Here is a 24285-nt window from a genome sequence, read left to right as displayed (position 1 = left end):
GGCACCCACTAGGCACAGAATCTTGGACCGGATGTGGGCAGGGCCAGAGGATGGTCACTGAGGCCAGGGGCTGATAGTCTAGCAGGGAAGACAAGATGAACCCAACTGATAGAAATGTATAAATAAGTGGAAAACGCATAAGGACAAGGTGATCAAAAAGCCCTGACTGGAAAGAAGCAAGAGTAGGGAAGAGAACATTCAAGGATTTTGCAAGTGTTAAATGGCCTAGTGGAAAGAGCACAGGGTAGGGGGGTCAGAGGACCTGGGTTCTGATCTCGGCTCGGCCGCCGCGTGCCTGCCGTGTGACCTGGGCAAGTCACTTCTCTGGGCCTCATATGCCTCATCTGTAAAATGAGGATTCAATGCCTGTTCTCCCTACTTAGATTCTGAGCCTTGTGTGGGACAGCGATTGTGTTCTACCTAATTAACCCGTATCTTACCCAATGCTTAGAACAATGCTTGACACAGAGGAAGTGCTTAAATACTGTAGCTATTATTATTATTTAGCAGCGATCGTGCTCCTAAATATCCTCTCCCAAGTGCTTAGTACAGTGCTCCGTGCACAGTAAGTGCTCCATAATTACCACTGGTTGATAAGGAGATTGGGAGGAGGGGGGTGATTGGTGCTATTGGCAGATCGAGCCCAGGGGGGTTAATCTAGTCAGGCTCCTCAGAGGAGGTGGCTTATAAGTAAATCTTTTTAAGTAAATCTTTTAAAGTAAAGGCAGACTGGGTTCAGAAAACCTCCCATGCTGACAATTGTTCCAATCAACTTCAATATTCGCTTCCTGACGACTCATTCTCACAACAACTCTGCACAGGTGCTTGAGAAGGAAAACTACTGGGAAGCACCTGACCCTGAGGGTTATTCTTCATTCCCAGAATGGGTTTTTTGAACCCAGGAGGCAGAGGGGGAAACAGCTGAGGTGCTCTCCCGGGATGGAGCGGACACTGGAAGGTTTGTGCGCGGTTCCCACGCAACACCCTACCCAGAGCTCGCTCCCCGGCCTCCCGGCCCCTTCCGTTGTGAGCCCCAAACAGGAACCCAGTGGTGAGTAAGCCCACGGGGCCAGAAGGAGCCCAGTTAAAGGGAGCAGAAGACTCCCAGAGTCCTATAGCTAAGGAAAGGACCTAAAATGGTCAGCTCCTGGTCCAGTCCCCTGCCTCCGGGCAGATGGCTACCAAGTCATCTAGGACAGGTTAAGCCCCGTCTCTCCAATAGTTCCAATCACCCCTCGAACTCCTTAACCCATCAATCAATGGTATTTACTGAATGCTTACTGTGTGCTCTGTACTAAGCGGTTGGGAGAGTGCAATAGAGATAGTAGACGCGATCCTTGCTTAGCACTTGCAAAACCTTGAACTCAATACTTATTTTTTCAAATGGTATTAAGCACTTACTATGTGCCAGGCACTGTACTAAGTGCTAGGATAGATACAAGATAAACAGGTTGGACACGGTCCCTATGCTACAGTGGGGCTCACGGTCCTATTCCCCAGTTTATAGACGAGGGAACCGAGGCCCAGAGAAATGAAGTGACTTGCCCGAGGTCACACTGCCACTTGTCTGCTGTGTGACCTTCAGCGAGTCACTTCACTTCTCCGGGCCTCAGTTTCCTCATCTGTAAAATGGGGATTCAAACCGACTCTCCTACTTAGACTGTGAGCTCCATGTGGGACGGGGACTGTGTCCAGCTCGATTATCTAGTATTTATGCCAGTTCTTAGTACAGTCCTTGGCACAGAGTAAGTGCTTAACAAGTTATTAATATTTTTGGTAAGAGTAATGTCACTAGTATTCATTCAATCAATGGTATTTGTTTAGCGCTTACTATGTGCAGAGCACTGTACTAATCGCTTGGGAGAGTACAATAAAGCAGAATTAGCAGACACGTCCCCTGCCCATAATGATCTTAGAGTGTAGAGATTATGACACATATTATTATGAATGATAATAGAGATTAGTCAGAGAAGGCTTCCTGGAGGAGATGTGATTTTAGTAGGACTTTGAAGATGCGGAGAGTAGAGGCTTGTCATTGTCTGGAATCCTGGCAGGCCCCGGATGTTAAATATTGCCCCTAGATGGCATTGGCGGCACCAGCCCAGAAGTCGAACGTGGCACCCGGGGTCGGTCGAAGGTTTTAGGAGAGCAGAGACCCGTGAGAGGGTCCAGTCGAGGAGCCGAGAATGCTGCTCCAAGTTTCTGGGAACTGCAGCCCTGGAGGAATTATCGGCAAAGTCGAAGCTGTTGGCTTTGAAGCCCGGAGAGACAGAGAAGATTGATCTCTGAAAGGCTTCAGCCCAAGGCCAGAGACAGGGAGGGCCCAGATTAGCTGGGACAGGAGAAGGAGGGAGCGTTGAGTCAGATAACTTTCTGGTTATTGACCACTGCGAGGAAGGCTGCTGGCTCCGTTCCTGATGGGAGCGGGAGTGAGCTGAGGGAATCCAGAGGGAGGGAGGTGGAGGGGGAGAACGGTCTGGCCTAGTGGAAAGAGTTGGGGCCCGAAGACTCAGAAGACTTGAGTTTTAATCCCCGCTCTGCTGTGTGACCTTGGGTGAGTCACTCAACTTCTCGGTGACTCCGTTTCCTCATTTGTAAAATGGGGATAACATTTCTGTTCTCTTCCCTCTTGGATGGCGAGCCCCATATGAGACAGGGACTGTGTCCCATCCGATTGCAATCGCATCTACCTCAGTGCTTGGCCCAGAGTAGGTGCTTAACAAATACAGTTAGTAGTAGTGGCGGTAATATTGTTATCAGATGGGAGAAAGTTTGTGAAAAACGGGGCAGACGGGCAGGAGCTAAGGAGCTCGGAGAGGGTGGGAAACAACAGGAGATCACACTGTCTGTGGAAGATGCAAGAAAGGGAGCGATTCTTGCCGGATTAGAGATGAGGAAGGGATCGGAGCATCCTTTAGTGTTGATCACTGTTAATTGAGAGTACAGTTAGAACACCCCCAACCCCACCGCACTTAGGTACATATCTTTTAATTATCTATTTTGAATTATATTATGTATTATAAATTACTTATTTTCACATCAATGTCTGTCTCCTCCTCTAGACTGTAAAAGGGGCAGGGAACACATCTGCGGATTCTGTTGTACTGTCCTCTCCCAAGCACTCAGTACGGTGCTCTGCACACAGTAAGTGCTCTATAAATACGATTGGTTGTTGATTGATTACAGAATCTGGGTGTGGAATCCTTCCCTGGTGATTGTGGGGAGGGACAAAGGGAAGAGAAAGACCAGTCCCTGACCTCAGAGAGTTGATAGTCTGATGAGCACGAAGAGAAGAAAAAAGGAAGGTGATCTTTGGGGGAGATGAAGCATGAGAGGAATTGTGGTTAGTAATGGCAATCGGACCCTCAATCAATCAGTGGCATTTAGGGAGCATTTACTGTGTGCAGAGCACGGTATCAAGCACTTGAGGAAGTCCAATTTAGTAAGTACACACGATCCCTGCCTTCAGGGAGCCTATAGTCCGATGGACAGAGAAGTTAGGACTCTGCCTTGAAAACAGAGAATGGGGAGGGGTGGGTAGCGTTGGCCAGCAGAAAGCCAATCTGGGCATTTCCAAAGAAAGCAATCAATCAGTGGTATTTATTGAGCGTTTACTGTGTGCAGAGCACTGCACTAAATGCTTTGTAGAGTACAATATGACAGAATTAAACTGACACAGTCCCTCCCTATAACCAGATTATGGTCGAGAGAAGTAGCGAACCCAGTGGAAATCGGGCAGTGGAGCCTTAAGAAATCGCACAAACTCGGCTTGTTCTTTCTCCTCCCCAGGGAACTGTGAGCCAGGGACCTCTGCATGTGTTTCCTTTTGTCCACCCTGGGAGACTCTGAGTCCAGGCACCTGGAGAGCGGAAGGATGGGGGAGAGGACGAAGAGGAAATACGTAAGTCTGCTCCAGCAAAGCTGAGCTAATTCCGTCCAGAATTCATTCCACCACTAGAAATAATGCCTACAAAGAGAACGGGCAGGCTAAGTTTCCGATTTGTCGCACTGTCGGTTCTTCAAAGGCCACGTCTTAAGTCCAGAGGCTAGAAGTGGGACCGCTATTCTCCTAGGAAGGATGTTATAAATGGAGGATTGGATCCAGAACCGAGGTCAGATACCCTAGTTTGAATGAAATGATTCCAAATCGTCTGTACACAATCGATTATAGATGAGTCACATAGCTTCGTTTGGGCCTTTAGGGAGAAGTTCCACCTTAGGGCAGCAGAAGTTGCCATTCTCAGAGGTGAAACGGTCACATCGACCCTTCCTGGTGACGCTGGTGTTCTGATGACTTTTCCTCTCTGCCCACTCCCATACCTTTTTAAACTGCCCCACCAAACCCTTCTTCCCCTTCACTGTCTTTAAAAATATTTTCCCTATTTCTCTGCAATTCCCACGCACCCCACCCTACCCCCACCACCCGGACCCCCAAACCTAGTGCCATAATAAAAATAATGTTGGTCTTTGTTACGCACTTACTATGTGCCAAGCACTGTGGTAGAGAGAAGCAGCGTGGCTCAGTGCGAAGAGCACAGGCTGGGGAGTCTGAGATCATGGACTCAAATCCCAGCTCCGCTGCTTGTCAGCTGTGTGACTTTGGGCAAGTCACATCACTTCTCTGTGCCTCATCTGTAAAATGGGCATTAAGACTCTGAGCCCCACATGGGGCAACCTGATCACCTTGAATCTTCCCCAGTGCTTAGAACGGTGCTTTGCATATAGTAAGCGTTTAACAAATGCCATCATTATTGTTATTATTATTATCCAAGATAATCTGGTCCTACACAGGGCTCCCTGTCCAAGCAGGAGGAACAACAGGCTTTTCATCCCCATTTCCCAGAGGAGAAAACTGAGGGCAAGAACACTTAAATGACCCGTCCGACGTAGCCCAGCGGGCAGGTGGCAGAGCCGGAATGAGAATCCAGGTCTTCTGACTCCGAGGCCCAACCCCTTTCCCCTCAGCCACTCTACTTCCACTGAGGAAACTCACGTTGCAAAGTCCAAACCGATGTGCTGCAGAGGTGAGACTGTGTCCATTTCAAATGGTCACGAGTCCCGTGCATCTCAACCCAAAACGCCTCGGGTCGGAGACTTCCTGTAACCGTATCCTCTGTCCCATCCACAACAGAGAGCCGCTTGGCCGGCTCCCCTATAAGTGCCCCACCCCCCACCACACACACACACACACACACACACACACAAACACACACACACACACCCTGCTTCGGGCCCTATCTAAGATACACAGCTTTATCTCCCTCCATTCCTTGCTCCTGGGGAAGGTCCATCTCAGGCATGGGCCTCTGGCTTTATATTTCCTTGTTAATATTTACCATCGCTGGAAAACACACACACCGAGCACATGCGCAAACACACACACACATCCATCTAACCTGTAGCCCCCAAATGGTCTACACACAGTAGGTTCTGGCTCCCGGGTTTCCAGTCGATGGACCGACTGCTGACTTGATGGGAATAGTGCAGTCCCCAGCCCCGGGGGCCGGGGTGACCGCAACGGGGATTCGAGAGTCACCTAGAATCAATATGGGTGTTTGTGTACCAGGCGGAAGATAAGCAGAATGACTTCCTGGCACGACCCTGCCTCGGTGATCCCCGGCCCCGCCCCCCGCCCGTACCCTCCAGCCTGCTCTCCTGACCCTCCTTACCCCGCTTTATTTATCACAAAGGACGGTCCCAGAGAACAAGCCTCTTCCCCGTTGACTCCTGCCTCGGGGACGTTCCCGCGGGGTCGATCCCCGCTGCGGTGGGCCCTTAGGCCCTCCTGGTTTTTTCCATCACGCCCGTGCTCCCTCAGGAAGGATGGATGGCACCTCAGCATCTCTTCAAGTGGCTGCGGGTGGAGTGGGGACCCTGCCTCCTCAATCAGTCGTTCACTGAGATTCACTGAGCGTTTACCATCTTCTTCCTGCCGGTTGGCTCGGGTGCCTCCCGCGGACACTCTCCTAAGCCGTCGCGGCCTGATGGGGGTGCCAGCAGGGTGCCCAGAAGAAGGGAACCTCTAACCTGGCACAGGTGAAGCCACCCACATCCTCCCGGTCGCCCCCATTTGATCCTAGAATAATAATGATGGTATTTGTTAAGCGCTTACCGTGCATCAAGCACTGTTCTAAGTGCTGGAGTAGGTACCAGCTAATCAGGTGGGACCTGACCCCCGGCCCCCATTGGGCTCACAGTCTTAATCCCCATTTATAGATGAGGTCACTGGGGCCCAGAGAAGTGAAGTGACTTGCCCAAGGTCACACGGTGGACAATTCCAGTGGAGCCGGGGTTAGAAACCCGGTCCTTCTGACTCCCAGGTCCAAGCTCTATCCCCTAAGCCATGCTGCTTCCCTGCAGTCTCTGTAGCTGGGAAAGCTTTGAGGAATCATCCGATCTCATTCCAAGCCTCCGGCCAGGTCAGGTTCAAACACCCACGTAAAATGGGTCCGGGCTCTCGGGGACCAAGTTTTCCAAAGATTGTGCTTCTTCCAGCTGGGAAGGGCCGAGAGCTGACAGAGCATCTTCTGGGGCTGGAGTATCCAGTCTGCTGTGCTGAGGAGGAGAACTCGGGATGGTGTCCCACCCCTACCCTCTAACAGAGTCAGTCAGTCGGTCAATCACATTTATTGAGCGCTTACCGTGTGCAGAGCACCGTACTAACCACTGGGAAGAGTACAATATAACAATAAGAGGACACATTCCCTGCCCTCAGCAGTCTGGAGTGGGAGACAGACATTAATAGACATTAACAGTGGAGACCAGAGTGAAGGGATACAATTCACCCTGTGGAATCGTCTAAGGGAAAGAAGAGATAGGGAATAATGATACTAATAATAACAATCATAATAACAATATCTGTTAAGTGCTTACTGTGAGCCAGTCACTGTACTAAGCATTGGGGCAGATACAAGATAACCAGGTCCTGCATGGGGCTCACAGTCTAAGTAGGAGGGAGAACAGGTATTGAATCTCCATTTTGCTGATGAGGGAACTGAGAAGCTTAAGTGACTTACCCAAGGTCTCCCAGCAGAGAAGTGGCAGAGGGAAAGAATGCAGTCTGTCTTAGGGACACCCAAAATCCTCCTCACGGGTCTGTCATTGGCCTACTGTGTGACCTGGACCAGGCTACTTAAAATCTCTGGGCTTTAATTTCCTCATCAATCAATCGGTCATATTTCCTGAGCGCTGAGTACCTGCAGATCACTGTACTATGGACTTGAGAGAGTACAATACAGTAGAATTAGCAGACACGTTCCCTGCCCACCCATAAAGAGTTTATAGTAGAGAGGCGAATTTACAGACAAGAGCTTATAGCCTTCAGTCTGAAAATGGGGATAAAATACCTAGTCTCTTTACCTCTTAGAGGGTGAGCCCCACATGGGGCAGGAACTCTATCCAATTTGATTATTTTCGTACTCAGAATTTATCCCCATGACACCTGGGTAGTGATGAATAAAGGCCCCCTAACTATTCTGTCCCATAAGAATCTGGAACGTTTTTCCCTGTAATCTCTTGATTGACTTAGACAAAGCAATCTGAGGCTGTGATCACCAAGTTTGCAAATAACTCGGAATTGGGTGGTTTGGCTAACACCTCCTACAATAGGAGTGAAATTCCAAGCCACCATGATAAATTAGGGAATAGTCCCTGCAAAAACAGGATGAAATTCAATAGGGAGGAACACAAAGGCCCCCCCCCCCAAAAAAAAATCCAGACAAAATGGAAGAAGGCAGGCTCCCTCACCAGTTCCTCAGAAAAAAACCTGATGGATCATATAGCAAACCACAAACCAAAGATGAGACAGCAGTGCTTTTATTGCGAAAGTTGACGTGAGTCTGATTTTACAAAAGGAGCCGGAAGATCTCCTTCCGCAATCCTCCTCCCGGGTCAGAACCGTTATCAGCGTCTTGGGTCCAGCTGGGTGTCACCGTATCTTCAAAAGGAGGTAGAGCAATTAGAGCCGGCCCTGAGAAGGGCAACCAAAATGATTCAAAAAATGAAAAAGGAGCCAGGGGAAAGAGAGGTGAAAGGGATTGGGGTTATCTAGAGGAGAGGTTAAGGAGAGACTACTTAATAACTGCCTTCCAGTCCACTGATGATATAGGAAGAGGAAATGGCCTCAGATTGGAATGGGAGAAAGTTCAATTGGGTATAAAGAAGCCCAGCAGCATTGCCTAGTGGAAAGAGCACGGATCTGAGAGTCGGAGGTTCTAATCTCGGCTCCGCTACTTGTCTGTTCGGTGACTTTGGGCAAGTCACCTAGCTTCTCTGAGCCTCAGTTACCTCATCTGTAAATTGGGAATTGAGACTGTACAGAGCCCCATGTGGGACATGGACTATGTCCTACGTGATTATCTTATATCTACCCCAGAACTTAGTACAATGTCTGGCCTGTAGTAAGCACTTAACAAATACCATTTAAAAAAAATGGAATTAAACCCAGGATCAATCAATTAATGGTATTTGATCGAGTGCCTGGATAATAATAATAATGCCTGCGGTATTTAAGCGCTTACTATGTGCCAGGTACTGTACTAAGCACTGGGGTGGGTACAAGCAAATTGGGTTGGGTGCAGTCCCTGCCCCACGTGGTGCTCATGGTCTCAATCCCCATTTTACAGATGAGGTAACTGAGGCTCAGAGAAGCTAGGTGACTTGCCCAAAGTCACAGAGCAGACAAGTAGCGGAGCCGAGATTAGAACCTCCAACTCTCAGGTCCGTGCTCTTTCTACTAGGTAACTGAGGCCCAGAGAAGTGAAGAGACTTTCCCAGGGTCACATAACAGGCAAGTGGCGGAACCAGGATTAGAGCCCATGCCTTTCTGACTCCAGGCTCATGCTATATTCACTAGGCCATGCTGCTTCGATAGCCTGGAGTAGGCAGTTGGAGTTTGCGGTGGAATCTCTGCCCCTGGAACGGTTTCAAAGAAGGTATGCTTGGAGGCAGGAGATTTCCCAGATGACCTCTTGAAGTCCCTTCCATCTCTGGGGTTCCATTAGTCCCAGAGTTAGTCCCAGGAGCTCAGAGGGGGAGGAACTGGAGGCGGCGCCAGCAGCCCACGAATACTGCCAACTCCGGCCTGTGGATGACCACTCTGGTTTCTCTCTGCAAGATCGGGGGCCACTGCCCCAGGGCTCACCCTTCTCCCAGGAAGGGGGCGGGAAACGAATGGGGAGGGCTCTGGGCCACGGAAGGGCGCTTTTCCAAGGCCAAAAATCATTTTATAACAGCCAACAGGAGCCCGGCCAGGCCCCAGGTGCTAAGCAGCAGCGGGCCGTGGTCCGAAGGGTTTTGTCTACAGTTCTGTGTGGGGAGGGCGGGAACAGACGGAGAGAGGGTCAGAAGGATGGGCGTGAGGGGATAGAGGAGAGACGGGTCCCCCTGCTCCCCAAAACTACTCCAGGGGGCCAAGGAAGTCCATGAAGCACCCCACCTCTCTGGGACCCTCAAGGCCCGGCCCACCAGAGAAGACATGAGGCGCTTAGCGGGGGCCGGGGTGGGGGCCACTGGCTCAGGAAGACAGACTGGCATATGGTTTCGGTGAAGCCGAGACCACAGCCTCGGGGAGGGGTCTCGGGACCACCCCTTTCCTGACTCACTTGTTCCCGTTTGGAAAAATAAAACTGTTTTCAAGTGGATTTCTGCTCCGGAGCCGAACGGCTTAATGGTGAGAACTGGGGGGGGAGTCTTCCTAATGACATGCGTCATTCAATAAGCTGGGTAGAATTCCCCGAGTTAATTGGGAGCCGTCTGGGATGCCTTACAAGGTGAAATCAAACATTTGCCATCTCCGTTCCCATTGTGAGCCGCGGGCCTCCCTTGCCCGTCCAGCTGTTGACCCTGCTTTCTTCTCCTGTGCCAAACGGAACCAGAAACGCCGGAACACAAAGCCGGGTTTATTGCCGTCGATGGTCCGGAGAGCTCAGAAGGCAGCTCAGCTTCCCAAAGCCTCCGGCAAGGAAACCATGGCAGTTTCCTGCCAATTTTTTGTTGTTGCTAGAATGATGTGTGAGATTTTTTTTTCCCCTTTCTAAATGATGGAGGTAGGATGGAGGCTTGATGTGAAAGATCCCTGAAAGGGCATTGCCAGTCCCACCCTCAGCTGGCCCAAGGCCCAGTGACCTGAAGCTCTTAGCGGGTTCCTCCCTCCCTCAGCCCCCACAGCCCCATCCCCAAGACCAACTTGGAACCCACTGAGCTCTGCCTTCCCTGACGATAATAATAACTGTGGTATTTGTGAAGCGCTCACTAAGTGCCAGGCGCTGTACCAAGTTCTGAGATGGATACAAGCAAATTGGATTGGACACTGGCCCTGTTTCACATGGGGCTCACAGTCTTAATCGCCATTTACAGATGAAGTAATTGAGGCACAGAGAAGTTGAGAGATTTGCTGAGGTTTCACAGCAGACAAGGGACGGAGGTTCTTTTAACTCCTGGGCCTGTGGGATGCGGGATATCAACCCATCAGTGAGAGCTGTGGAGACCTTAATGTGTGCAGAGCACTGTACTAAATGCTTGGGAGAGTACAATATGAGTTTTTGGTTTTAGTTGTTTTTTTTAAGGTATTCGTTAAGTGCTTACTACTTGCCAGACACGGTACTAAGCTAATACAAGCTAATGAGGTTGGACACAATCCATGACCCACATGGGGCTCACGGCTTTAATCCCCATTTTACAGATGAGGTAACCGAGGCACGGAGACTAGAAGTGACTTGCCCGAGGTCCCATAGCAGACAAGCGGCAGAGCCAGGAGAAGAAGCCGGGTCCTTCGGACTCCCGGCCCCGCGCTCCCGGCCCCGCGCTCTCTCCACTAGGCCATTCAGGACTCACCCTCCCCTCCCGCCTAGCAGCTCTACCCTCCTGATGGTCCAGCTGGGCCCAAGACACTAAAAATAAATGCGGGGACACCAGCGGCTGTTCCCATCGGCACCCTCCTTGGGAACACAGCATGCCACCAAAGAGAGGACTGGACAGGAGGGAAGGCTTGCCTTTGAGCTCGGCCCTAGGTAGGAACATGCCTCGCACAGTAGGCGACCTTCCAAGGGCTCAGATCTGCAAGATCAAAGAGAGCCAAAGAAGCGACTTAGCAGCTGGGACCAAGGGGATTAGGTTAAGAGAGAGGGAGCAGAGCACACGGGCCTGGTGGGAGTGTGGTTTTCCCTTGAGCTGCTGGGAGTGGGAGAGCATCCCGGTGACTGGGGAACAATCAGAGCAAGGGACGGCTCCTCTGGGGCAGGGAATTTTCCGCTAATTCCATTGGGTTCCGGTGCTTAGCGCAATGCTCAGCAAATAGTAAACCCTCAATGAATACCACGGATTGATTGCTTGATAGGTCGGAGCAGGAAGGACCTGTGCCTTTCTGTGTGCTATCTTCTATAAAGCTTTGGGTCGGGGAAGAGCCCACAGAATCCTGGAGGTTTTGGCGGGGGGGGGGAGGGGTGGTGTGAAGCCCAACGGAAGCAGTGTCGCCTAATGGTTAGAGCAGGGGCCTGGGAGTAAGAAGGAACTTGGGTTAGAATCCTGGCTCCTCCTCTTGCCTGCCGTGTGACCTTGGACAAGTCGCTTCACTTCTCTGGGCCTCAGTTACCTCAATTGGAAAATGGGGATTAAGACAGTGAGCCCTATGTAGGACAGGGACAGTGACCAACCTGATCAGCTTGATTCTACCCCAGGGTTATTACAGTGTCTGGCACATAGTAAGTGCTTAACAAATACCATAAAAAAACCATAACGCAGTAAATCATTTCAGATTTGCCTTTTTGGGGAACTGCTTGGGGTTGGTTTGTCTGTGCCCAGACTTTGGAGGAATTATTCCCCCTACCGGGATCTCCCTCCCTTCCCACATCAGACAGATCACAGCTCTCTTCACATTCATACCCCCCACCCCAAAATCCCACCTAAGGTGGTGTTTGTTCAGCCCTTACTATATGCCAAGCACTGCTCTAAGCACTGGGGGAGATACAAGTCAATCAGGTCGCACACAGTCTCTGTCCCACTGGGGACTCCCTGTCTATATAGGAGGGAGAACAGGTATTAAATCTCCATTTTACAGATGAGGAAACCGGGGCCAAGAGAAGTTATGACCTGCCCGAGGTCACACAGCAAGCAAGAGGCAGAAAAGGATTAGAGCTCAAGTCCTCTGACTCCAAGGGCCGTGCTCTTTCCACTAGGTCACACTGCTTCTCCTCTATAGCACGGGCCTGGGAAGCAGCGTGGCTCAATGGAAAGAGCACGGGCTTGGGAGTCAGAGGTCTTGGGTTCTAATTCTGGCTCCGGCTCTTATCAGCTGCGTGACTTCGGACAAGTCACTTAACTTCTCTGTGCCTCAGTTACCTCAGCTGTAAAATGGGGATTGAGACTGGTAGCCCCACGTGGGACAACCTGATTAGCTTGGATCTACCCCAGCGCTTCGAACAGCGCTTGGTACATAGTAAGCGCTTAACAAATACAAGCATCGTTATTATTATAGGATTCTTCTGCTTAGTCTTGTGTGAGGTACCAACTTTTAAAGTCCTCTTCTATTCCCATAAACACACACACACAAACACACACAGACACCTTCGCCAGAGCTACCCAAAGAATCCCACAAGAAACCAGTGCGTCTAAATCACGTGCCCGGGCCCAAAGATTCAGACAAAGCAGTGTTTAGGACAAATAGAGGAGTGTTTGCCGAGGTTTTATGTTTCTTTCTAGACATCATCATTCAGATGATAATATGGCACAGGGAAGGGCCAGATCTGGAGGCCCCCAAATTCTCACCCTTCTCCGCCCAGTTACCCAGCAACAGCATCCCAGGGTCATCTCCCTAAGGCATTAAATTAAGATATAAAACCGTCTTGAAAATAGCCCCGCACACACACACACACACACACACACACATTCTCTCTCTCCCATCTTCACCGAGCAGGTAGCTTATGCTTGTGGTCCTTAGGTAAAGACCCCACGTAGGCCAAGCTCACGTTCCAGCTTCACCGCTGAGCTGTGACACCCCCTAAGGGTGCCCCCACGCACAACAGAAGCAGGAAGACCACCTTCCCCAATGCTTAGGAGAAAGGAGGCAATGAGCTAGACAAGTCTGGAATGATGACAAAGGCAGAGAACTGGAGACAGAGACAGAGAGAGAGAAAATCAGTGAGGTTGGGTCTGCCTGGGTCACCCTGTCGTCACTCTGGAGTCCAGTTAGCACCTTTTGATGGCATCTCCCATGGGACTAAACCACACGAAGGACCCACATGACTAAGTGGTATTCGTTAAACTTTTGCTATTTCCCAAGTGTTGGGGTAGATAGAAGATGATCAGATCGGACACAGTCCCTGCCCCACGGGGAGCTCACGGTTTAAATCAATTATCAATCAATCGGATTTATTGAGTGCTTTCTGTGGGCAGAGCACGTGATTTAGACACACTGGTTTCTTGTGGGATTCTTTGGGAAGCTCTGGAGAAGGTGCGTGTGGGTGTGTGGGTGTGAATGTGTGTTTATGGGAATGGAAGAAAGCTATATATGCTGGCACCTCACACAAGACCAAGCAGAAGTATCCTGTGGAGGAGAAGCAGTGTGGTTTAGTGGAACGAACACCTTCCCGGGAGTCCAAAGACCTGAGTTCTAAGCACTGGGGAGAATACAATATAATAGAGAGGGCATATTCCCATTCCCTGCCCTCAAGGAGCTTCCAGTCTATAGGAGGAGGGAGAACAGGTATTGGATCCCCATTTTCCAGTTAAGGAAACTGAGACCCGGGAAAGTGAAGTGACTTTTGCAAGCGTCAAGTGGCAGAGCCAGGATCAGAATCCAGGTCCTCTAACTCCCAGGCCTGAACTCTTCCCATTAGGCCATGCCTAGGGGTAAGGTTTGGTCTCGGTAAGCGTCTGTAGTGTTCACCTAAACACAGCCAAAGCTGTGAGAGGCAAGAGAGGAAGAGACAGAGGGGAAAGGAGGGAGGGGATGTGGCAGTAGTTACCAGCAAATACGAGTGAGAAAGGGGACCGCGACTTTAATGTGGAGACCTCCCTAAAGGTCTTCCCTCAGTTCGGAATGGCTTCCCAAATCCCAACAATCAGCCCATCGCTCTACTAATGGTATTTATTTAAACCTAGTGATCTAGGAAGCGCTTAACAAATATTATTAAAAAGAACACCTCAGACTGAGGTCCACCCCGCAGCCTGAGCAGCGAAAATTAGATGAGACGAACTCTCCCCGAATGAAGTTCCAGTCACAGGCGGGCCTGGGATCCTCACCCACCCTCTTAGAGTGAGCTGGGAATAGGAAGCCCCCAGAGGGTTATAGCCAGGGAAGAGTCCAAGACTGTAAAGTCATTAATAATAATAATAATAATAATAACGGTATTTGTTAAGCGCTTACTATGTGCCAAGCACTGGTCAACTGTGGTATTTGTTAAGCGTTTCCTATGTTCCAGGAACTGTACTAAGCCCCGGGGTAGATACGGGCTAGTCAGGTTGGACCCGGTCCCTGACCCCCATGGGGCTCGCAGTCTTAATCCCCATTTTACAGATGAGGTAACTGAGGCCCAGAGAAGTGAAGTGACTTGCCCAAGGTCACCCAGCAGAAAAAGTGACAGAGCCGGGATTAGAACCCAGGTCCTTCTGACTCCCAGGCCCGGGCTCCAGCCACTGGGTCAATCCGCTTTTCAGTCGTGTGACTGCGCCTCAGCTCAAGCAAAAGCCAACTCGGAGCTGACGCCAAAGTCAAGTTGATCGGTAAGAGGAGGAAACTAATCCTTGCCTCCAGGTCACTGAGAGGTTACTGTACAAAGGCTAGGTCAAGAGCGGAGCTGAGGCCAGAAACCAGGACACACGCAACTCTCCTCCCGGAAGAGAAGCAGCGTGGCCTAGTGGAAAGAGCGTGGGACTAAGAGTCAGCAGACCGGGGTTATCGTCACGCCTCTGTCACTCGCCTGCTGTGTGACCCTGGGCATGTAACGTACTCCTCTGGGCCTCGGCTTCCTCATCTGCAAAATGGGGAAGCGAAAACCTGTTCTCGCTCCCTCTTAGACTGCGAACCCCACTGTGGGACAGAGACTGGGTCCAATCTTGTTTAGGCTGTAACGATCCCAGATCTTACTACAGTGCTTTACACATTATAAATGCTTAATCAATCAATCAGTAGTATTTATTGACCACTTGCTATGTGCAGAGCACTGTACTAAGCACCTGGGAGAGCCCAGTACAACCAGGTTGGCCGACAAGTTCCCTGCCCACAGTGAGCTTAAGAGGGGGAGACAGACATGAATATAAATAAATAATTTATAATATATAATTTAAAGATATGTACATTAGTTTTTTGGGGTTGAGGTGAGGGTGGGGTGGATATCAAATGCCCAAAGGCCACAAATACTATTATCATTATTATTAATAATAATTAATAATAATTATGATATTTGTTAAGCACTTATTATGTGCAGAGCACTGTTCTAAGCACTGGGGTAAATACAGAATAATCAGATTGTCCCACCTGGGGGCTCACATTTTTTAATCCCCATTTTTGCACATGAGGTAACTGAGGCCCAGCGAAGTGAAGTGACTTGCCCAAGGTCACACGACAGACAAGTGGCAGAGCCGGGACTAGAACCCATGACCTCTGACTCCCAAGACCGGGCTCTTTCCACTAAGCTATGCTGCTTTGACCTTATCATCATCATCAATCAATCTTACTTGGGCTGTGACCCCCTTGCTGACAGGAGTGTGTCCGACTAATTAACTTCTACCTACCCCAGTGCTTAGAAAAGCGTTTGACACATAGTAAGGGCTTAACGAACGCCGTAAAAAAGTGTATTTATCAAGCGCTTACCATGTGCAGAGCACTGTGTTAAGAGCTTGGGAGAGTACAATGTAACAGCTGGTAGATCCGATCCCTGTCCCCAGCGAGGTCCCCGTTCTTTACAGTTATTATTATCATCTCTGATTATAAAGGCCAATGTTCTACGATGGCTCATGACCCAGCCCACCTCCCCGATGACAGATAGGGTTCCCAGGCCCCAGACCTTGGCAGTGAAGCCAGGTAGGTTGGGAAGGAAGCCCCTTCTCCCACCTCCCATCCCTACCTCAGAGGACTCGGGGACCCACAGAAAGGAAAGCCAAGGGGACTCCCCCAATAATTTCCTGCCACTGCTCGGAACCATCACTAGACTCAATGTGAAGCCCAGAGTTTTCCGTATTTTTTTTCACGGCATTCGTTGAGCGTTTCCTATGCCAGACACTGTACTAAGCCCTAGGGTAGATCCAAGCTAATCAGGTTGGACACAGTCCCTGTTCCACATGGGGCTCGCAGTCTTCATCCCCATTTCATAGATGAGGTAACCGGAGCACAGAGAAGTGAAGCGACTTACCCAAGGTCACACAGTGGACAAGTGGCAGAGTCAGGATTAGAACCCAGGTCTTTCTGACTTTCAGGCTCATGATCTAACCATTAGACCAAGTTCTTAAGTTCCTTGAGGGTTGGAATAGGGTCTGCCAGCTTCACTGTGCTCTCCCAGGCACTTAGTACAGTGCTCAGTAAACACCACTGATTGGTTGTGCCCCTCTCCGCTCCTTAGAAGGTGTCAAATTCAGCCTCGGGAGAGCCAGCCCACCTCAGTGGGGACCACTTTGGTCTTTCTCTAAATGTCCAAAGAGAGCCCAGGTGGGTTCAAGGAGTTGACTAATACATCTAGAGGGCAGTCGACAAAGGGGCTCCCCAGTCCCGGCCCAGATAAATGACAACCCATCCTACTCCACTACGCCTTCAAAGATGGGAAATCCTTCCCACGACTCACCCTCACTGGCAGAAAGTTCTCATTCATGCCCGACCTAAATCCCTCCCGCGGCAACATTCTCTGTTTTCCATCCTCGGTCACCACGTTTAGGATGATAATCCTTAACCCCAAATCCCTTACCCCTCCCGGTTTGGGGGCAAAATGAGATGAGGGATGCAGAAGCCCTCTGAGGAATAAAGTCCCGCTTTTCATCCAAGGTGTTATCTCTGTCATAGCTCAGGTGAAGGAGGAGATCCAGTGCTCACCCCAAGGGGAGGAGATGGGCAAGAGCCTTGGCCCATCCTGCCTTGCTCTCCCAGGACCAGCCGAAGCCACAGGGGTTTCCTCTGGTTTGAGCCATCCGGGAATGGGGGGCTGGGGGTTCTTCCTAGAGAGAATCACAAAACCCCATCATGTTTTCCTCCTGGCGGATCATATTCTCTGTACAACAGAACGGAGGCCCAAATTTGGACTTTGCTCTACAAATCCTGCTAACATTGCTCTCAGGGCAGGAATGGTGGCGGGGGGAGAAGGGGGTGGGGGGAGATGTGTATGTGTGTGTGTGTGTGTGCACAAGTGGGTGTGTCCTTAAAGAAACCGGCTGCTCTTCATCCACTTAGTTTTCTCTTCCCAAGCAAGGTCCGTGATAAGAGATCAGACCGATGCCCGCTGAGGAAATACAAAAGCGTTCCGGTTTCCTCTTTTGGGCCTCCAGGTGGTCCGGAGTGACCACGTCTCTGGGTTTCCGATCCACCGGCCCAGGGGTAATGTTTAACGTCTCCTCGTGCTGGCCCTTTAAGGCCCTCCTGGGAAGCGGCGTCAGAATCACCCCATCGTACCTTGAACCCCTGACGCCCTGTGGGTGAGCGGTGTGGACCGGCCTGGGCGCGGGGCACTGGGCGAGCCTCTAGTGGTCGTGGCAGTTGCAGTAACTGTGTTTTTCAGGGAAGCTTCCTCGTTAGAGCGGGTGGTCCCCAAGGCCAGGCCCGCTTCTGTTCCATCGTGGGCTTCCGTTCCATCCAAGGCACTTAGAAGCCCCCGTAGACTGGAAGCTCCTTAAGAACAAGGAAAGATGTCTACCAACTCTGATGGACTGTACTGTCCCCAGCACTTTGGGAAAGTAAGGGCTCGCTAAATACGATACACACATGAAACGCTGTGGATGATGAGGCTGATGCCCCCCTCTCTCCTATTCTCCCTCACCCCCGAGCCCAGCTTTCTTTTTCATGGTGGTCGTTAAGTGCTTACTCTGTGCCAGGGACTGTACTGAGCGCCGCGGTCGATGCAAGCTAATGGATTGGACACTGTCCACGTCCCACACGGGGCTGACGGTTGTCATCCCCGTTTTCCAGATGAGGGAAGCGAGTCGACTCGCCCAAGTTTCCGCAGCAGAAAAGCGGCAGAGCTGGGATTAGAACCCAGGTCCTTCTGACTCCCGGGCCCCTGCCCTAGACACTTGGCCACGCTTCTCCCTAGCCCCCCGCTGGTACTTGAGCTCCTCGTGACCAGGCCGCCTGTCCGGGTCTGCCCAAGAGGCGAGAGTCTCATCCCTCCAGTCAGTCTTCCCTGGCAGGAGTCACCAGTCTGGGCTTTGGAGGAATCCGACGGGAGGGAAATGGCGATTTGAATAACAATGCAAGATCCACCCCCCGACTTCCTGGCCCAGCTCCCAGCACATTACAGTCTTTCAGGTTCCAGGTGCTCACCAACACGCAATGCACGTACCCGATGACCGCACAAACTGCACGTTCTCTATGACCACACGCAACGCACGTTCCCTAGGAACCCACTGGATAATAATAATAATCGCGGCCTTCGTTAAGCGCTTACCCTCTGCCAGGCACTGTACTAAGCTCTGGGGTGGATACGAGCAGATCTGGTTGGACCCAGTCCCTGTCTCACCTGGGACTCACCGTCTTAATCCCCATTTTGCAGATGATAGAACTGAGGCGCAGAGAAGTGAAGCGACCTGTCTAAGGTCACGCAGGCAGAGGAGTGGAGAAGCCGGGAGTGGAACCTAGGTCCCTGTGACTCCCGGGCCCAGGCTCTATCCACTAGACCATGCTGTTTCTCCTGCGTAATAACCGCAAGAGTAGTGCATTTGCTATGGTCACGCGCAATGCCCGTACGTGATAAACATACAGATCACATGCCAGGTGACTACATGCAATGAGCCCCTCCTATGATCACACACAACCCATCAACCCGAAGACCACACAAAATGCATGTGTCGGATGACTGCATACAGTACACATCCCCTATGACCAGACGCCACGCATATACCCCATGACTACGTGCGATGCAAACACGCAACGCATGTACCCGATGGTTGTAGGCAATGCACGTCCCCCCCGACCAAATGCAGTACACGTTCCCGATGACCACGAGCGGTGCACATTCCCAGTGACCCTGAAAAAGAAGGGTTCACCCCTAGATCTAGAAAGTGTCCTCAAGACATCAGCTGCTGTAGCCCTGCTTCTGTGGAAATGAACTGCAAACCCCCGAAAAGATGGCTGCTCCTCTGCTATTTTAAAGGACCCGAGTCCTCAGACTTACGAAACCAATGGTCCCTGAACCTTGCCTCTTTGGTTGAAACTTCCTAGTTTTCTCACACAAACGGTGTTCTTAACAGGAGATTTCTTCCTGAGCTCGGGTCAGGTACCCTGTTTTTACCCAAGTGAACCTAAACTGGATATTCAGTCAATCATAGATGAGCCATGTCTACCAAGTCTATTGTACGGTGCTCTCCCAAGCGCTTGGTACAGTGCTCTGCACATATATTCCGTCAAGGAGGAGGAGGTTCCGCCGTAAGGTATACGCTTTAACTTCAAATAAAACGGTAGCCTCAGAGGTCCCTGGCGACTCTGTCTGGAAAGCAGTTACGAATCTCCCTCTCTTTTCCCCCTCCCTTTCCCCATCCTCCCTCCCACCCCCATCATGGTTTTTTATTTTGCTTCCCCCTTCCCCCACGGCTCCCTTTAAACTCCTTCCCCACAGCCCAGGCCAGCAGCATAGGGCCATAAAGGAGGCTACTGTTGAAAAGATACTAATACCAGCTCTGCCATTTGGCTGCTGTGTGACCTTGGGTGAGTCGCTTGGCTTTTCCGTGCCTCAGTTCCCTCATCTGCAAAATGGGGATTAAAACTGTGAGCCCCATGAGGGACCGGGTCCAAACCGATTATCTTGTATCTACTTCAACATTCAGGATGGTGCCTGGCACATAGTAAGCGCTTAACAAATACCGTAAATAAAGGCAAAACCTGTGTGATGGTTTAGAAACTGAGAAATTGGCAGGATTGTCCATTTAGGGTGTTGGTTTAGCAATGCTTTAAGCGATGTTCGCCTTAATTCAAAACGTCTCAGGTGGAGGACGTGCTGTACGTGGGGGTGGGGCCTCCCCAAGCATCTCGATCCCCTGACCCGCGGTTTAATCCTTGCGATTATTGGGTGGTTCTTCTGGTGTCTAACTAGACTCTCCCATGCCGCATGGCTGAAAAAAAAAAATACGGTCTTCACTCTCATAATTGCCCCACCCCGATTTTTGAGGAGGAAATTAAAGATGATTTTTTTTCTACCTCATCATCGTCAGCAGTGCTAGCGGTGCATCCCTGGGGAAGAGGAAGAGGAGGGTAAGAATGAGAAGTGTCACAGAGGCATGGTGATGGGAGGGAGATGGGGAGTTCCTTCGCTGGGACAGACATGTTCCTAGGGAGGAAGAGAAGAAGGGTAAGAACGGGACAACACACCAAGGAAGCGGAGTTAATTCGTCAAGTGCCTACTGTAGGTCGGTCAATAGTGTTTATTGAGGGCTCGCTGTGTGCAGAGCACTGTCCTAAGTCCTTGGGAGAGTACATAACAGACACGTTCCCTGCCCACAGTGAGCTTACACTGTAGAGAGGGAGACAGACATCAATATAAACAAATAAATTATGCAGTCGTATGCAGTTCTTACCTTCCTCTTTCCTCTCCCGTCCTTTCTTCCTCCTTTACTCCCCTTTCTCTCTTCCTCCCCTTATTGCTAAACTTAATGATGGTATTTGTTAAGCGCTTACTAGGTGTCAAGCACTATTCTAATCGCTCATATGCTTTTATGATCCACATAACAGCCACCACTCCCCGCCCCCAACCCCAGCAAACCATTTTAACGAAACCAAAATTGTGCAAAAAAAGGGAGGCACGATTTCAAATACTTACGGCACACTGTCTGCCAGCCAAACAGGGTTTTCTCACCTCTCGGCTAAGCCCCGCAGAATTTTGGGTCTCACACCATAGTTAAAACCCTTCAGGGTGTAAGGGAGGGGGATGGGGGCGGGGTTGGGGGTGAGGAGCCGTGTACAGAACAGACAGGAAAGTCAGAAAGGATCAAGCCCTGAATGGAGAGAGAGAGAATGAACTGAGGGAGGAATATCCAAAATGGAGGCCAAGGACAACTGACTATGGAGCTCTTAGGATGGTGTCCCAAGGACGCTACTGTATTACACTCTCCCCAACACCTAGTATAGTGTTTTGCGCACATTAAGTGCTCAATATATGCCACTGGTTGGTGGACTGATAGATTGAAGGGAAAGTTGTGCGCCCACAAGGACGCCTTCTGGTGATAGAACTGGGCCAGAGAGGTTGGGACAGGCAATAAAGATAGTAGGCAGAACCACTGCTGGGCATGAGGTGGGTGCTTCCCCAGTTATTTTATCCCCATAAAACTTCCCGTGATTCTTAATTCCCTATCCCAGCAATCCTTACAGGCAGATTGAGAGAATATGGGGTGAGCCCACAAGGTGGGGGAGATAAGCACACTTGAATTAGAATTAGATTCAGGGATAATAATAACAATAATAACAACATCCTGTTGTATTTCCAAAGAACTTTCACATCAGTTAGCTCGTGTTTTCCTCACAACATCCTGTGAAGTAGGGAGAGACAGGTATTCATATCCCCATTTTGCCAATGAGGAAATCCCGAATCCCAGCGCTGTCAACTTTCTAGCAGACGACGCAAAAGAGGTGGGATAGTGGGTGCTTGTTTTCTGCCCCCTAAGAGATTCCGAAACGGTTAATTTTCATATCCAAAGTTGCCTGGAAGACTGGGAAAGGGGGAGTCTAAAGTAGTAACCGTAGGAATAAGGGTAATAAGACTAGTAGAGAAGCAGCATGGTCTAGTGGATAGAGCATGGGCCAGGGATTCAGAAGATCATGGGTTCTAATCCCGCTCTGCCACTTGTCTGCTGGGTGACCTTGGCCAAGTCACCTCACTCTCCATGCCTCAGTTCCCTCAGCTGTAAAATGGGGATTGAGATTGTGACCCCTAAGCGAGAGAGGGACTGTGTCCAACCCAATTATCTTGTCTCTCACCCCAGCACTTAGAACAGTGCCTGGCACAGAGTAAGGGCTTAACAAATACCGCAGTTATTAATAATAACAGTAGTTGTAGTAATCGTCGTAGCATTAGTCATAATAATAGGTGGCGCTAGTCCTAGAAGTAGCATTTATTTAGCTCCCACTTGGGGTGCTGTACTTGATGCTTGGAAAGCACAGAGAGGCAAAGCGACATCTTCCCTGACCACAAGGAGCTGACACTCCAAAGGGGAAGATGAACATAAACATACAGTGCTATCAGATTACATCAGTTGAGGGGACATATTCATTCGATCGTATTTAATGAGAGCTTACTGTGTGCAGACCACTGTACTAAGCACTTGGGAGAGTGCAATCCAACAGTAACGTATATACATTGAGCACTAAGGAGCGTGAAAATAAGATCACGGGTGCTACAGAAGGATACTGATCCTGGAATCCAAAGCAGGGAGACTCCGAATTATTCACTGGTGGCCACAGTGGCCAAGAGGCCACTTAGAAATCTCCCTTGCTTTGAAGAACTCTTCTTAGCCAAGGTGTTTGCTCTCCTGCTAGGGCTGTTGTTGGACTTCCGCACCCTCTGTTCCCTTTTCCCATAGGAAGAAAAAAGATTTGAGTCAAGGATCAGGCATTAGGTTAGAGTTCAGGGGAGGGTTAGTGATAAGTTCCGCTTTCTTTGCTTTTCAAATTTGAGTTTGGGCTGCTCCCATGACACGGATCAGCCAATCCCCAAACACTCCGTCTTTAGGAATGCAATTAACTCTCAGAGTTCCTTTCAGGGGTCCTGTCAATCAAGCTTTGGGGTTCCCCATCCAGCCTGGGGCTTGGAGAATGGCAGTTATTTTTAAAAAATGGCATTTGTGAAGCACTTACTATGTTCCAGGCACTGTACTAAGCACTGGGGTAGATGAAAGCCAATCAGATTGGACCTAGTCCCTGTCAATCGATGCTATTTCTTGAGCGCTTACCGTGTGCAGGGCACTGTACTAAGCCCTCGAGAGGATACGGAAGAGTGGGTAGACACAATCCCTTCCCACAGAGCGCGTAAATCTAATGGGTGAGAGTGACGTTCAAATCAATTACAGATAGGGGAAGCAGCTGAGTAGGAGGATATTTCATTCCAACTGAAACTAGGCCCAAAAGATAAAGCCACCCGAAGAGGGAGGCGGCCGATCGAATGAAAGCTGCGTGTCAGGTGAACAGGATTTTGGTCCCAACTCTGCCAGCGAGCTGCCATTTAGCCGCCAGGCAAGTCACTTGACTTCACCGGGCCTCAGCTTCCCCAGTGACTGCCTCGCCCTGGCCTCCCAGCGAGTTCGTCAGGCCAAATGAGGTCACTAATGTGACAGCGCTGGTGGAAAACCATTACCATTTCTCTAATGAGTTTGATCTTTGCACATCGTGATGGTGCCCACGTTATCATTCGTGTTATTGTTGTGATGGTGGTGGTTGTTTTTATTGGTGTTGTCTGTCGTTGCTGTTGTTGACATCAGTGAGAGCCCTCTCCTGGGTCAGATCCTTAAGGGTACAGGTCGGCAACCTCCTCCCCTGAGGAGGAGGAAAATCGGCTTCTGCCTGCTGTAGCTCCGTCCCTCCCTCCTGGTCCACTATCGGCAAATAATTTAAAATGGCTCCCCCGCCCCCGTCCCCCAATGAAGAGTGAGTTCCTTGCGGCCAGGGACTGTGTTTCTTGATAATCACTAATAATAATAATTGTAGCATCTGTTAAGCGCTTACTATGTGCTAAGCTCTGTTCTGAGCGCTGGGGTAGATACTAGGTAATCAGGCCGGTTACAGTCCCTGTCCCACGTGGGGCTCACGGTCTTAATCCCCATTTTCCAGATGAGGGAACTGAGGCCCAGAGACGTGAGGCGACTTGCCTGGGGTCACACAGCAAACACGTGGCGGAGCCGGGATTAGAACCCACTGTCTCTGACTCCCAGGCCCTGTGCTCCTTCCACTAGGCCAGGTTGCTTCTTCTGTCTGTGGTACTCTCCCCAGATCATCGTACAGTAGGGGCTGGTCACGGGGCCGGTCAAAGTTGGTGCTCTATAAATGTTAGTGATAATGAGGAGGAAGAGGAGGGGCGGGAGTGGAGAAGGAGGAGGACGAGTGAGTGGCAGCTCTGGCCACGGTCACCTGACTGGCTCCCTCCTCCTGCAATCCCTGAGGCCTGTTGAGAA

General features: G+C 50.3%; 1 long non-coding RNA gene across 1 annotated transcript; it reads right to left on the bottom strand.

The window, feature by feature from the left end:
• Positions 1–7797: 7797 nt before the first annotated feature.
• LOC114805644 lies at positions 7798–17216 on the bottom strand. The gene is made up of 2 exons (XR_003753633.2): positions 17018–17216; positions 7798–7969 (listed from the first exon to the last, which is right to left on the bottom strand). It is a non-coding gene; the product is annotated as an uncharacterized LOC114805644 (long non-coding RNA).
• Positions 17217–24285: the final 7069 nt, after the last annotated feature.

This window comes from Ornithorhynchus anatinus, chromosome 19, assembly GCF_004115215.2.
Source record: "Ornithorhynchus anatinus isolate Pmale09 chromosome 19, mOrnAna1.pri.v4, whole genome shotgun sequence".
NCBI lineage: Eukaryota > Metazoa > Chordata > Mammalia > Monotremata > Ornithorhynchidae > Ornithorhynchus > Ornithorhynchus anatinus.
The sequence above is the reverse complement of the archived record's forward strand: the minus strand, read 5'-3'. Positions and strand labels throughout refer to the sequence as shown.